Below are 13,593 nucleotides of genomic sequence, written 5' to 3'. Positions count from 1 at the left end.
GCAAAGCACACGCATTCATCCACACCTGTTTATGTAGACACATCCTGACTTTTGAAGCTTCAAAATTGGTATCAAAATAATCCCTTCTGTGCAAAGCAGGTGTTTGCAAAGTTGCATACAGTTCATTTGTGAAGGACTCATTCTGAAAGTTTGGCAGTGTGCACCAGCCCCACAGAATAGGCTGCAGAGTTGTGACCACTGGTTGACTCTGAGAGCATACAGAAATTTCCTGTGTGTGGCTCACCAGCCTTGTTACCCATCCTACAGCCATCATTGTGCAAGTCATCTTCTCATATTTCAGGAGAGGTCAAAATGATAGTAATGCTGACAGCAATGCATTAATTAACTGAAGTCTGCTGGGGCTGCCTGTGAACTTCTGAAGTGTGAGATTTCGTTAGAATGACTGCTGTGGATGCTCAGGTGATTCACCGAGGAAGTGCAAACAACCTTGTTCAGCTCAGGGTCATGTGCTCTTCCTGCCCCTGTTGACTGTCATTTTGTGCAAGGACTTCATCTGATGGCTTGAGGCCTCAGTGATTTCAGGCTTCTATCAAGAGTGCTATGTATAAAGTTAGAACAAAGTAGTCACATTTACTAACCCAAGAGGTCTTTATAATGACACACCTACACTGTGACGAGGCAAATGAACACCTACATTCCTAAGAAATTACATTCTTTTAGGCTGAGTTTGTTCAACCACACTGTCCCAAACTTTTTACTGGCAACATTGAATGCATTCCCTGTGGAGTACCTTTTCCACTCACAAGTGCTTAAACAGGTTGGCAGAGGCATTCCTGGAAACAGACATGCACACCAATGGCTGGCTGGCAATGGGTGACATCCAAAAGTAATTGGAGCCAAGAACTTTGGTCTCTTTACTGATCCTCATTTCCACTGGTTTTCAATATTGGATCAATAGATATCCTTGCTTTGACATCCGTCATCATCTGTATTGCAAATATCAATAGTGAACCTGTACACAGCACTGCTCAGAGAGGTTTGCTAATATGGCATCTAGAAGTAAGCTTCTTTTCTTCCTTAACATCACTGTAAGTTGTTATTTCATGTAAACGTCTTTTTTCTGCTCTTCTATATTACCTAGCCCTATTTAGAATATCTTCCCCCATGCCTCACAAGAATGCCTTGCTTTTCTAGTTGAGCTGATCCTCCCCATCCCTTTGCATTTAGAACAGATGAGTAACATGAATCCTAAAGGCTTTGTCTGCAGTCACTTGCAAGTTGCTGAAACACTCGGTGCCTTTAATTATCCCAAAAGTGAATGTTGCAACATGACTGCACCACCTGCATGGTTTGGGATCCAGAGCTGTGTTGGCTGCACTTATGGTACTCACAAGGTTTGCTCCACAGCATCATCTGCTGTGCATACATACATATGCATTTCTGCAAGACAGGGACTGCTCTATCCAATGCATGCTGTGCCTTGCTGGAGCTTTCCCGGCTATGAGCTGATATGTCTCAGTGGTGCAATGCACCTTTGATCCCAGAATCACTGTAATTACATTACACTATTGCTCCCTCTGAACTGCTTAGCTAAGCTGAGAAGCCATCTACAAGATGGTTTGGGTTGGGTGACATCCTGCTCCCACATCACTGCGGTGCATCAGGTGGTAGTGCAGGTTTGTTCCCAGACAGCCCTAGACCTGTCAACCTCACTCAGCTGGTCCCACTTCCAGGCTTCCCAGCTGTGGCTGCTTGCCTCTTTCATTTGCCCCACAGCACGGGCACTGCTTGGCTTGTCAACCAGAACTGGATGCCTTTGCCCTGCTATCGGCTGCTCATCTGGGAGCCTGGGCTGAGGCTCACAGAGCACAGAGGCTGCAGGGATGAACAGAGCTGGAAATATCCCTCCTGTGCTGGATGGTGCATTTCTCCCACCACCCAGTGTACCGGCTGCTTTTCTCTGTCACCTGGCCCAGTGAGGGACATTTACATTGGAATGTAGAAATCATGCAGGCTGCCAAAGGCAGGAGTCTCTGTGGTGGGGAATTGCATGCTGCATAACGGGAGGCTATCCTGTTCCTATTCACATCTGCAATGATAATATTTGTTTACTAGTTTAGGCAGAGAAACCAAGCCAAATAAATTGTCATTCTCTCAGCCCTGCTTTGAAAAGCTCACTGTCATGATTATTATCATCAGGATAGTGCCTGAAAATAAACCTGCCAAACACAAGCAGACACGTGAGGGTGTGCCCAGATAAAGAGGGGTTTTCTTGGCTTCAAAATCCCAGACTGGCAAACAACAGAAGGAATTTGGGGAACTGCAGATGTTCAGCCAAAACATTTTCTGCCTTAAAAAGAGAGGAAGAGAAATATGTACAGAGTGGGAAGAACTACCTTGTGGCTGAGGTCTCGGGAGCTCTGGCCTCATTTCCTGGCTCTGCTCAGGATTGTCACATAACCTTGGCCAAAGTCAATTCATCTCTCTGTGCCACTGCTCCTCCATCATTACATGGATTTCCCCCCTACAGCACTACTCTCTCTCTCTCTATCTGCCTCACCTGCTGAGAGTATAAATTCTACAAGGTACAGGCAGCTCTGATTCCTGATTTCTCATTTCTCTCTGTCTGGATTTGATTGTCTCTGATTTGATTTGTTTCTGTTTGTATTGTGTCCAGCAACCTCCAGCAGAGCCTATGGATGATACCATAACAAAAACAAAATACACAGCTGAGTTTTGGAAAGCTTCTGTGTTTAAAAGAAAATAAACAATACTGAAGTGCTTTGCTTCTGATAAGCCAATCATAAATTTTAAGAAAATCTGGTTCATAGTAACAGTGTTACAGGTTGGCTGTAGAGCAAACACTAACTGGCATTTTCCTATGGTGTTACTATATGGATATTTTACATGTTTTTAAAGTTGTAGGCTCTGTATGCTGTATTTGAATATCTGAATAAAGTCCCATGCACAGTTAGTCGACTTTGCTGACAGTCAGCACAGCTGTCTGCAGGTAAAATTCTTGTGTTAGCAATAATCCCAGACATGTGGCTGTTATCTCCATGAGCTGGATACCAATTGGCTCACAGGTGACAGCCTTTTTCCTGGCAAGGTCCAAGTTTCCAGGAAGCTACAAGGTATGAGTCAGAAGTTTCATGTATCTTCTGCCTTATCTATGTAATTTTCTACATGATTGATATAATTTAGAATAGCTGGCATTCACCTTAGAAAAGAATAAAAGTTTACTCAGAACCTAACATGAATTGGTAAGCAAGGGAGAAAAAAAATGAGCAAAACATATTCTCTTCATTTTCATCCAGAGTGTTTGTTTTCTATTATCAACAGGCTTCCTAGCAATAAAACTTGATTAAGGAAAGAGAAGATATAAATCAGAGAGTATGGGTACATACAGTTGCTGTTGATGTTTTATGTGATATTATTCTGACGTATCAGGAACATTTTCCAGGCAGTAGCAGCTTTACTTAAGGTGAATTTTATAATTATTTCTGCACTCAGGAGAGCTGTCACATCACCCAGAGATGTATGAAGGGCTCTCACTGTACCTGTACTCCCCCAGTCAGACCCCTCCGATGTCTGTCCGAGCTCTGGGCTTCCCCTAGGTGCCAGAACCCCTGCTGAGTGTTTGGATCCCACAGGATGGATGGGGCAGACCTGACTCCCCAGCCTCACATTTCAAGCTGTTTCCCAGCTGACAGGCAGCAGGTACTTTCAAGCTTAACTCCACAAGGATTAGAATGAGTTTCTTGATATTTTTATCTCCAAGGAATTTGCCTGGAGCCTTTTTTCTCTTATAGTTTATTTAGCCCCGTTTAAATCTCTTCCTACTGTCCTCAGGTCCACAAGCAGATAAACTCTTCCTTCTTTCCTCAGGTCCACAAGCTGAGTATAAAGCCTTGCATTTATGTTCAGGCTCCATTCTTAGCTGGGGAAATAATTTCTCAGTGGAAAAACAACCAAATTCACAACACAGCCAGATAGGGTGTACTTGAAACCCCAGGCAGAAATACCAGCACCTTGGTGGAAACTCCAGGGTCTCTACCATTCAGCTTTTCTCCAGCTGATAAGAGAAGGGGCTTGGATCTATGGTTAACAGTGGTTTATTACTTCTGTCAGGTGGGACAGGGAACTAGGGGCTGCCAAGGCTTTCCAGTTCTGGCGAGATAACAATACTATCCACAAACCTCCTGAGCCAATGGTAAAGGCATCTACGCCAAAGCCACTTTACAGAGCTTGTTAGGAAAAAACCTTTCATGAACTTAAAGAATGACACGAGATAAACCAGTCTCTTTTATGTGCTTTTTTATCTATAGATCCATGGTAATCATTTGGCCAAACCAAGATCTCACATGGCCCAAGTTCAGCATCTCAGAACAAGAAAGGGTGAGAATCTGCCAATCGCCAGGGCTGGAGCCTCCTTGCCAGGTTCGTTATTAAGCACAGACATGGAATAGATGAAAGCATGCTACAGTGCTGAGGCAGTTGGCTACCTGAGACACGAGAAGCAGCTAGTGCAAAGCCAGCCTAAGGAGTCAGTGAGACTTATTTGCAAGGGAAATGCAAATACAGAGCTGATTGCCTTCCCTTAAATGGGAAAGTGTGTTAAATCTGATAAGCGTGCTCTGATTGTCTCCTAAGCGTGGGCTTGTCTCAGCATTTAGTTTCTGTTCTACAGCGGGTGAGGGAATGAATGCTGTTCTGAAACCCTGAACAGGTGAGATAGAGCAATTATTTCCCTCTACTTCTTCCAATATCTGCATAAATTAACATGTAGATAGCCTTTGTATCTCCAAAGCACTCCACATATATTAACTAATTAATGCTCACTGTACCCATGTATATTAAAGAAAGAATTATCCTCATTTTGCTAATATTGAAATTCAAGTGGGAAGATTAAGTGCCTAGGAGTGAATCCATCTAAGCAGTCTAGTTGGTAAAGTCCAAGGGACTAAAAATTTATCATATGTTTAAGATCTTTGGTGGACTGGGACCTGCGTCTTGCACAATGCTGAGCACCCTGTAGGATCAGGCACGCCCAAAAAGCCACAGGGGTACCAAGTATGAGAATCTGACATGAAATTGCTCCCCAGGAGTTCAGATCTCAGGCCAGTGCCTGAACCCGTCACACACTTTCCAAACAAAACTAAAAATGAGCTGTTTTCTGATCTATATGGGCAGATAAGGCAGAAGTCAGAAGACATACTTCAAACAAAAAGATGTTTCCTGAATATAAGTGGTGTATGTTTTCTTCTTCACCAGTTTGCAATTGTGTAATACACGAGTCTGGCACTTTCCAAAATCCCACTTCTCTCCATCCTTACTTGCAGTGCCTGTGGCAGAAAACATGAACTACTACCTGCCTGTTACATATAGTTCTTGACAAAAATTATCACATCTCCCCACACTCATAAAAACACAGTCTGTTCTTCCGGAGTCTCGAAATCAGTTTTCCTGGCTTCACAGCTGCAGCATTGCCAGACAACAGATCTGACAGTCCTCTCAGGAAGAAATTAATTGTAAAAACGATTTAGAGGAGGCATGCAGGGAGTGGAGTTTGATTACTTTCATTTGCATATTAGTTTTTAGAGGCATAAGAATGGTTTTTGGGGCAAACTGGGGAGACCCTTACCTGAACCTTCAGCAAGGTTTATCAGGCTCAAGTCCAGGCCCAGATCAGACACCCAACAAAATATATTTGAAATATTTCCCAGGGCTGCTTGAATACGTCTCCCTTACAGATTTGCTGCAATTTACTGATATTGTACAAGATTGCAAGGTACACTCATAAGCAGCCCTCAGCTGTTCCTATTATATGTTGCTTTAATAAGGAAGGGCCTTATTTGGGCATAGTTATTCATCAAGATCTGAATATGTTGAGTGGGGCATTGGGGTATTTTTTTCCTAAAGAAATGGCTCCTTTGTTGACCTGGAAAATGAATGGTGAGCTGCTGAACAGGCTGGTCTATTGCAGAGTTCCCAAAATTAAGCTAAACAGCTGGTGACTCATTGTTGGGATATTAATCAGAGCAAGATAAAAGTGTGTGCAAAAGAAGGGACATGGCTTATTTGATGGAGTTATTGATTGATTTTGGATTCATTTATGAAAGAGACAGGTGTTGATAGGGGTGAGACCGCAGCCATAGAAAGAGTAAGGGCTCAGATCAGCCTGCCCCTCCTGGTGTTGATAAGCTAAAAAGAAGAAAATGTCTGCAAAGACAGAGGAGGGATAAAAGAGAACAGCAGGGCAGGGCAGCTTGTGCAAGCCTGGTGCTCACAGAAGGCAGCCTTTGTGAGAGCAGCAATAAATCTGCATGTGGGTGAGGGGTGCAAGGGTCAGAGATAAGGAAACCTGGTGCCGGGCAAGCCTCGTGTAAGGAGAAGAGCTTTCTTCCCCCTGTGCCTACTCTGTGCCAGCTATACTGCAGTAGTCCTGGCAAAAGAAGAAAGTTTTAGTAGTAAACAACCAAATCCCATAGATTTGGATATGGAGGATCAGACTTCACCTGCCTCTCCTTTTCATGTGCTGCAAAACTACAAAGTACAACGGCTCAGCGTAAAAGGGAGCAAAGGCAGGGCAAGCAGTGGAGTGTGGAAAGAGGAAGCCACTGCTGATCAAGGGGAAGGAAACAAAACACAGAGGGAAGGTCTGGCCCCTGTGGAGGCACTACTCAGGCTTAGCCAGGCCACTGACTACCGTGATGAGTGCTGTAGAAAATACCAAAGTGGAGCAAGTGACTTTTCACAGCACTTGATGAAGTTTAGAAGAAAATTATCAAGAAAGTGTAAATACCTTTCTTTCAAAAAAGCTGCTTAACTTAAATATTTTGGGGGACTGTAGAATTTTTCTGCACAATATAGATGCACTCAATAGGCAGGGCATGAAGGCAATCTTTGTTATTTAGCACACGTTTCCACAGTACAGTATTGATGTGTTCTCCCCCTCCAAACTATGTAGCACTAATTTTTCACATGGGTAAACTAGCTTGAATATTGGCATAGAATGTAGAGAAATACGCTGAGCAATAGATTTCTCTCTGTCCCTGTAATACTGCATGCATCTCTGGCCTGGATCTCTGGCTTTTCACACTGGTAGCCCATCTCTAATATTGATTTGGAACATAGATACATAATACACATATTATGGATTTTTTTCCATCTTTGTTGAATCCCTGTTGGTTTGAAAAGTAGATAATCTGAAAGGATGAATTTTCCCCACAACACTGCTTTCTGTGCATACAGAGTCAGGAAATACTGTAACAAATATCTTCTAGCATGGCAAGTAACTTCCCTTTCACTGACTGCAACTCCTCCTCCTCAGCATCTGATGTCTGTCTCGGTGAAATGGCTGTGTGCTGTAGCAGGGCCCTTTCACAATGAGACATCCCATCTGTCTTCCTTTCCCACTGCATTGCGAATGTCCCTTTGCTTTAATACCGGTTGTTGAGCCTGCCTTTCGTCTACTGCTGCATGCTTTTAAGTGAGGATGTTGTAAAAAGGTCAGGCTGCTGGGGTTTGGGTTTGCTTCTTTTTTGCTGGTGAGTTGGAAGTGGCATATGATTTTTACGCAGTAGTGGGACGTAGTTTGTGACAGATGGTGTCTGTAAAGCGTGAGAGTGTGGCATCACTCAGAACACCAGTGTGCACTCGCCACACCACGAAGCCCTGGAAGGTGGCACATGTTCAGGTCTCCAGCTCAGGACAGCCAGCTGCTCCTCAGTGAAAATACCTCCAGTAACATGAACTTACAGTGGTCGTGGTGAAGCCTTGGGGTGCCACACCAAACTTCAGCTATAGGCTCATAGCCTGAGTTGGATCAAAGTAGGTTCAGTGAACACTTCTACAGATCTACTTACCTAGCATAGCAGTTTTGGAGAGCCAGGAGCCCAAAATACACAGGCCTTAAGCTCAAAATTTTGTAAATGCCCTTTTTTAGCATAAAGGTTCAGTTATCCAGCTTTAACAGTCCTGTTGGATTTGGTGTTTGCCAGTGTAAGAGGGCACCAACTTGTGAAGCACACAGGTAGCTCTAGTGGGACCCCCTGCCCACCTTAGCAGACCACCCAGTATAGCTCCCAGAGAGGAACAGGCCTCTTTCTTTCCACCCTGAGTGGAATAGCCAAACCAAGGGAGGGAACTTGTATCCTTGACATGTCAGTTTATGACAGGGGTGACCAGATCGCATAGGATTGTCTGCAGCATAGGCATTTGATAAGTCTTACATTTGGTGATTAATGGGCAGGCTCCTGCCATCACAAAGAAAATAAAAGCATATACAAGGACTGGTTGCTTTCTATGCCATGTCATTTCTCCTGTATCATCATGTGCAGCACCAGCCATCACAATAACTGAATTGAACTCTTAATAAGCTGTGACACTCATCCTGTGTTAAGAACTTGTTCTGCGTTCTCTTGTTTTTAGCCTACAGAACATTTTCCACATGCCCATTTCATTATCAACCACGCTGTTTGTAATCCACATCCTTACTTTAATAGGATTTAGTTGTCAAATAGGATTCCCTTTAATTTATAATCAGCATTAGCTCCCTTAACATCTTGCTGTTCTTTGTTAACTTCATCAGGTTTGATTAAGAGTTGTAGTAAGTTTGGACTATTCCTAAGGACCACTGCATGGGGTGGTCTCCATGGATGTGACTGGTTACACACAGGTACCATTGCAGCCAGTGGCAGTCTAGGCCTCTCTAGAATTCTAAATGCAAGTGTCTAATACTGTTGGAATCATTCATATGGATAGAAAATGTGGGGGTGGGAGATATCAGACAGGGAGCAGCAGCTGGAGCTGCTGGGGGTCTCAGGGCTTCTCAGATTGCAAAAAATCCCTGGTGTATATGCCAGGACATCAATTCTTTAGTAGCCAGTGGTCATGCCCGGGGTGTGGTCTCACCACATGAGCAGCAGAAAATACCACCTTTGGCAGTGACATGCTTCTAGGTGGCTTCTGGATGCCTTTTTCATCCAGGCCTTTATCTCCTATTTGTTTGGGGGTGTTTTTCTACTTTCTCACTTCATTTAGGGGATGCTGTCCAAAGCCTTTACTTCTCAGTGAGGTCAAAAGCATAATCACATCACTTCTTTCTTTTGAAAGAACCCCACTTGTGCAAATAGTTGTCAGTGAGGGGTTTTTGGCCTCATATAAATGTGTGTTTCTTATTTTTGTATATAAGTCTCATTCTTTATCCAGGTTATCTCACCTCACCAGTCTACTCATAACTTTAGCCTAAGTCATCAAACCTTCAGTGCCTGTCTATAGCTGCTCTTATGCTGAAGTTTAATAGGGGCTTTTATGAAATTTTTGAGCACAATGGAGATAAAAATAGGCAAAGCACAGGATGTTCATCAGGGCTTCTTTGCAGAAGAGCCTGAAGCTGCTACCTCTCTTTGGATCCCCATTGTTTCCTAACCTCACCCCTTGAGGGGGAGATGTATCCTCAGCCAATTGAGGAGAGGCAAAGCCTGCTGCTAGAGGAAGTATCTTACTGTGATTTCTCTGCAGGAAAAATATGTTTCGTTCACTGTGATCCTCAGCTTTCCCAGAGCGGAGTAAGGATAGGATTATAAAATCCACCTGTCTTCAGCTCTCTTTTGCTAGAGGGATGGCATACAGGAAACCTGTCTGCTATCTACATATGAGCACCAAAAATATCTAGGTCATAATAAGCTCCTGATTATATCTTTATCCATTCCTTGAGAGTTAAAATTTATCTCACTTTACCTCATCTCCAAGATTTTTATCTGGGGTAGTTTAAGAAAATTTATTCAAGGTAATTTAAGCAAAATTCCCTTAAATAAAACTGGAGTTGCACTCATTTTGCTTAATTAGCACTTTTTTTAACATCGGGGAAGAAGAGCAAAATGCAATGAGACTGGTTTAATAGATTGAAAATTATGAGTGTTTTATACTGTGTAATAGGACTTTGAGCAACTTCAAGTAGCAGGCTTAACAACTCAAACTCTCCCAGCTTTGAAAATTGAAAATGCTGTTAAATTATTAAGCTTAGTATCCACTGGCAAGGGCATTCAGTGTCTGAAACCTTACCAAAACCTCAAGGCAGTTGACAGCAGATAGTATAATGAACAGAACAAAGAGAAATTGGGATTTAAAAAAAAAAATATATATATATGTTTTTAGCTCATCCCTCAAACTGAAAAAAGTTAAAAACAGGAACTATGAAACCTGAGACAAAATTAAAACTTCAAAAAATTTCTCTTGTAGAAGAAAATTATATCAATTATCACTTCAGGCTGAAGGAAAACATATCAAATCTATTTCAAGCATTTTAATCCCTCATGAAATGAAGTGCAAAGTACAGACGGCATTCAAAATGCAGGGAAGCAAGTAAAGAATGTACTGCTTGTTTTACACAAAGGCTTTGTGGTTAAATATAAATTGAGCCAGAGGCAGGAGAGAAAGACAGATGGAGTAGAGGTCAGGGCATTCATTCGGGACTTGTAATTCCAGGGAACCCATTCCTACCCCAATAACCTTTTAGAAAGGAAGAGGAGTGGCATTGACAGAAGATGCTTATATTACAGAGCCTGGTACTTAGGCACTCTGGGGAGGTGAGTGTGGACTCAGATCCACTTTGGTTACGACAGGAGAAAGAACTGGATTTCACATATTCTGTGGATTGCTTTAATCTCAGGACTTTGGGCAAAACACAGGAACATGAGAGGCAATACTTCTCTGTCCTGGCTTCATGCATGCAAACCATACATTTTTTCCATATAATCTGTTCTGCTAGTTCAAAAGCCTAGATAATAACATTTACTAAAATGTGAACTTTACGTATGGAGTTTCCAAAACGGAAAATATTTATGGGTGTTGTACACAGAAGCAGTGAAACATTCAGACCATGGTAATGAGGAAACCTTGATGATATCTGTACCAGCTTCTGAGAGTCAGCTAAAAGGAAAAAAAGCAGGTGTAGGTGGGGAAAGATTATATCAATTGAAACTGGGCCTAGTTTTAACACACTGGATTTCTGCAAAATCAAGTAAGAATATATTTTGTTCACATTGGAGAAAAATATGGTTTACCCAGTTTCTTGCATGAGTATTAAATAGAGTATCTCCATCATATCACATCCTGTCTCTGACCCCACCAAGAGATTTCCCCTTCCTAGCACCCTGCATTCCTGCCATGGGGCCTCAATGCTCTCTGTGAGTTGTTCTTCCTGGTTCTTTGCATTCATGACTAGGAACAACTTGGAGAAGCAGCTTAAAATGCTGCCACCCTGCTGCCAAGAAGCAGCCTGTGACTCAGTCATGTTTCCTTTTCTACGCTCACAACCAGTCAAGGTCAAGATGTCCCAAGTGTTTACAGGAGATCACTGATGAATGGAGAGCTGCTCAGACATTCTGAATTGCAGATAGCTGCTTTAACTGACTTAATTAGAACATGCTCAGTATAAATGCTGTATGAGGATGGATTCTGCTCCTGCTAGCAGATAAGTGGTCTTTATCTAGAGGCTAAATAGGTTGGGAAGAAAATTGAGATATGGACAAACTTCAAATAAATCATAAAAGGAAGGTAAATAAATGAAGAACTGAGTGCAAGATTGAAATACACATGCTGATTTGACCATATAAATATATACTGTGCACTCCTATAGAAGTGTCAATTTTCCAGGTCAAGCAGAAAGAGTTATGAGAGAGTTTGACCCAGTTATTGCTGAGACCCTCTGAGGCAATTCAGTATTGGATTACTGCTAGTAAAGGGCATGCAGAACAAAATACAATCTTTGCTAATTGCAGTGATCTTGCAAGAGCAGTTTTTTTTACATTAATAAAGAAAGCCAAGTGTTATTCAGGACTTCTGGATTCTACTCAAGATCTGTCACTAACAGTAATAAATACAGGCACATCTCCAGAAATGCAATAAATATGGAGTTATGCTCTGTTTTTCCCATCAGACCTGTTTTAGAATAAGATATATAACGCAAACAAAAGGAAATAGAGTATTTTAGTATTTTTCAAAGATATACCTGGAATTTTTGAATCAGTTTCAAATGCCTTATTGTTCTTCCTTTTCCTCCTGATCCCTCTAATAACACAATCCCTGATGATGAACCTGCCACTCCCCACCCCCTAAAGGAGCAGGGTGATGAGAAGACTGTGGGGGATCTTTGTTCTCCATCATGCTGTCTTTCATTTCTTTCTAGAATTCCGAAAGATGGCTCCTTTGTTAGACCAGCAAAGTAAAATTTCATTGCATCCCTAAATTTTTATGGAGACTACTTCTGCATTTTATGTTTTATCACTTCCAGGGAAACTGCCTTATTTCAGCTCTTCCTTCCTTTCAGAAAGGGACCATGCCCTGTAGCAAACTATTACATGGAAAGATCCTATTTTGAATGCTTCTTTTGAATAATTTTATTCCTGTCTACTCTACCAAGGACAGAAATGCTGGAGAGACACTTGATAGCATTCATCTTGCCTAACCTGAGGCATCTGCCAGGTAGATGTCTCCACTTGAGCTAGACCAGGGTTCCCTTCCTAGACTAATGGCTAGAGACATACATTTCTAGTTCATGAGTCATCTGATCTGGTTTGGATGATTACCTCAGGACAAGATAAATCACAAGGGAGAAGGGCTCATTTCTCTCTGCTGATAAGAAAAAATAGCTCAGATGGAGATATCTCTTTTATAGATGCCTACGTTTAGGTGACAGGAATTGCAGTCTCTGAAAGATCAAGAATTAGTGTCTGGTATTCATTCCATAAAATCTCAAGGACTACCCACTTTTCTGAGACCATTTAGGCAGTGGTGACCATTGTTGCTGGAGGTCTGTCAAAGATTTTCTGTTAGGGCAAGGCTTTGTTTTCTCTGTATTACTCCAAAAAGGACAAAAGTTTGTCTATTAAAAAAAACTTCCAGGATAAAAAAGGGTTATTTCCTAAGTGCTGAGGTTAATCTATTGTTTTGTGATTCTAAAGGAAGTCTCGGAGCTTAAACGCTGTAATGAAAACTTACAAAAAGATTGCACCAATAAAAACCACCAAAAAAATTAATTTCTGTAGCCTTATTCCCAAAAGTCTAGGTATACATCTCAAATCATCAGTGCAGAAGAAAGCAATTTTTCCTTGATCAGCCTCAAAGATTGTCATTCTGATGTAGTTTTATTCCTGGGTTCTGCTATTTGCTACTACTTACTTTAAAAATTATGTTGACTAGAAGACCTTTTAGCTTTTGTGGAAAATGCAGGATAAAAATATTGATGGGAGGTCCTGTCTCAGCTGCAAAGTGCCTGGGAATTTTGAATGTGACACTGTTATTCCTCTCACCTCACCTGTTAGAATCATTGAATCTTAGAATCATTTAGGTTGGAAAAGACCTTCATTATCATCAAGTCCAACAGTTAACATGAACTTGGCACTGCCAAGTTCAGCCCTAAACCGTGTCCCTAAGTGCCACATCTATATCTCTTTTAAAAATCTCCAGAGATTGTGATGCAGCCACTTTCCCAGGCAACCTGTTTCAATGTCTGACTGCCCTTTTGGTGAAAATTTTTTTCCTAATATCTAAATCTCCTCTGGTGTAATTCCAAGTAATTTTCTGGTGTTCTATCACTTGTTACTTGGGAGGGGAGACTGATCCCCA

Source organism: Serinus canaria, chromosome 1 (genome assembly GCF_022539315.1).
Source record: "Serinus canaria isolate serCan28SL12 chromosome 1, serCan2020, whole genome shotgun sequence".
Classification (NCBI taxonomy): Eukaryota; Metazoa; Chordata; class Aves; order Passeriformes; family Fringillidae; genus Serinus; species Serinus canaria.
Note: the sequence above shows the minus strand (reverse complement) of the source record.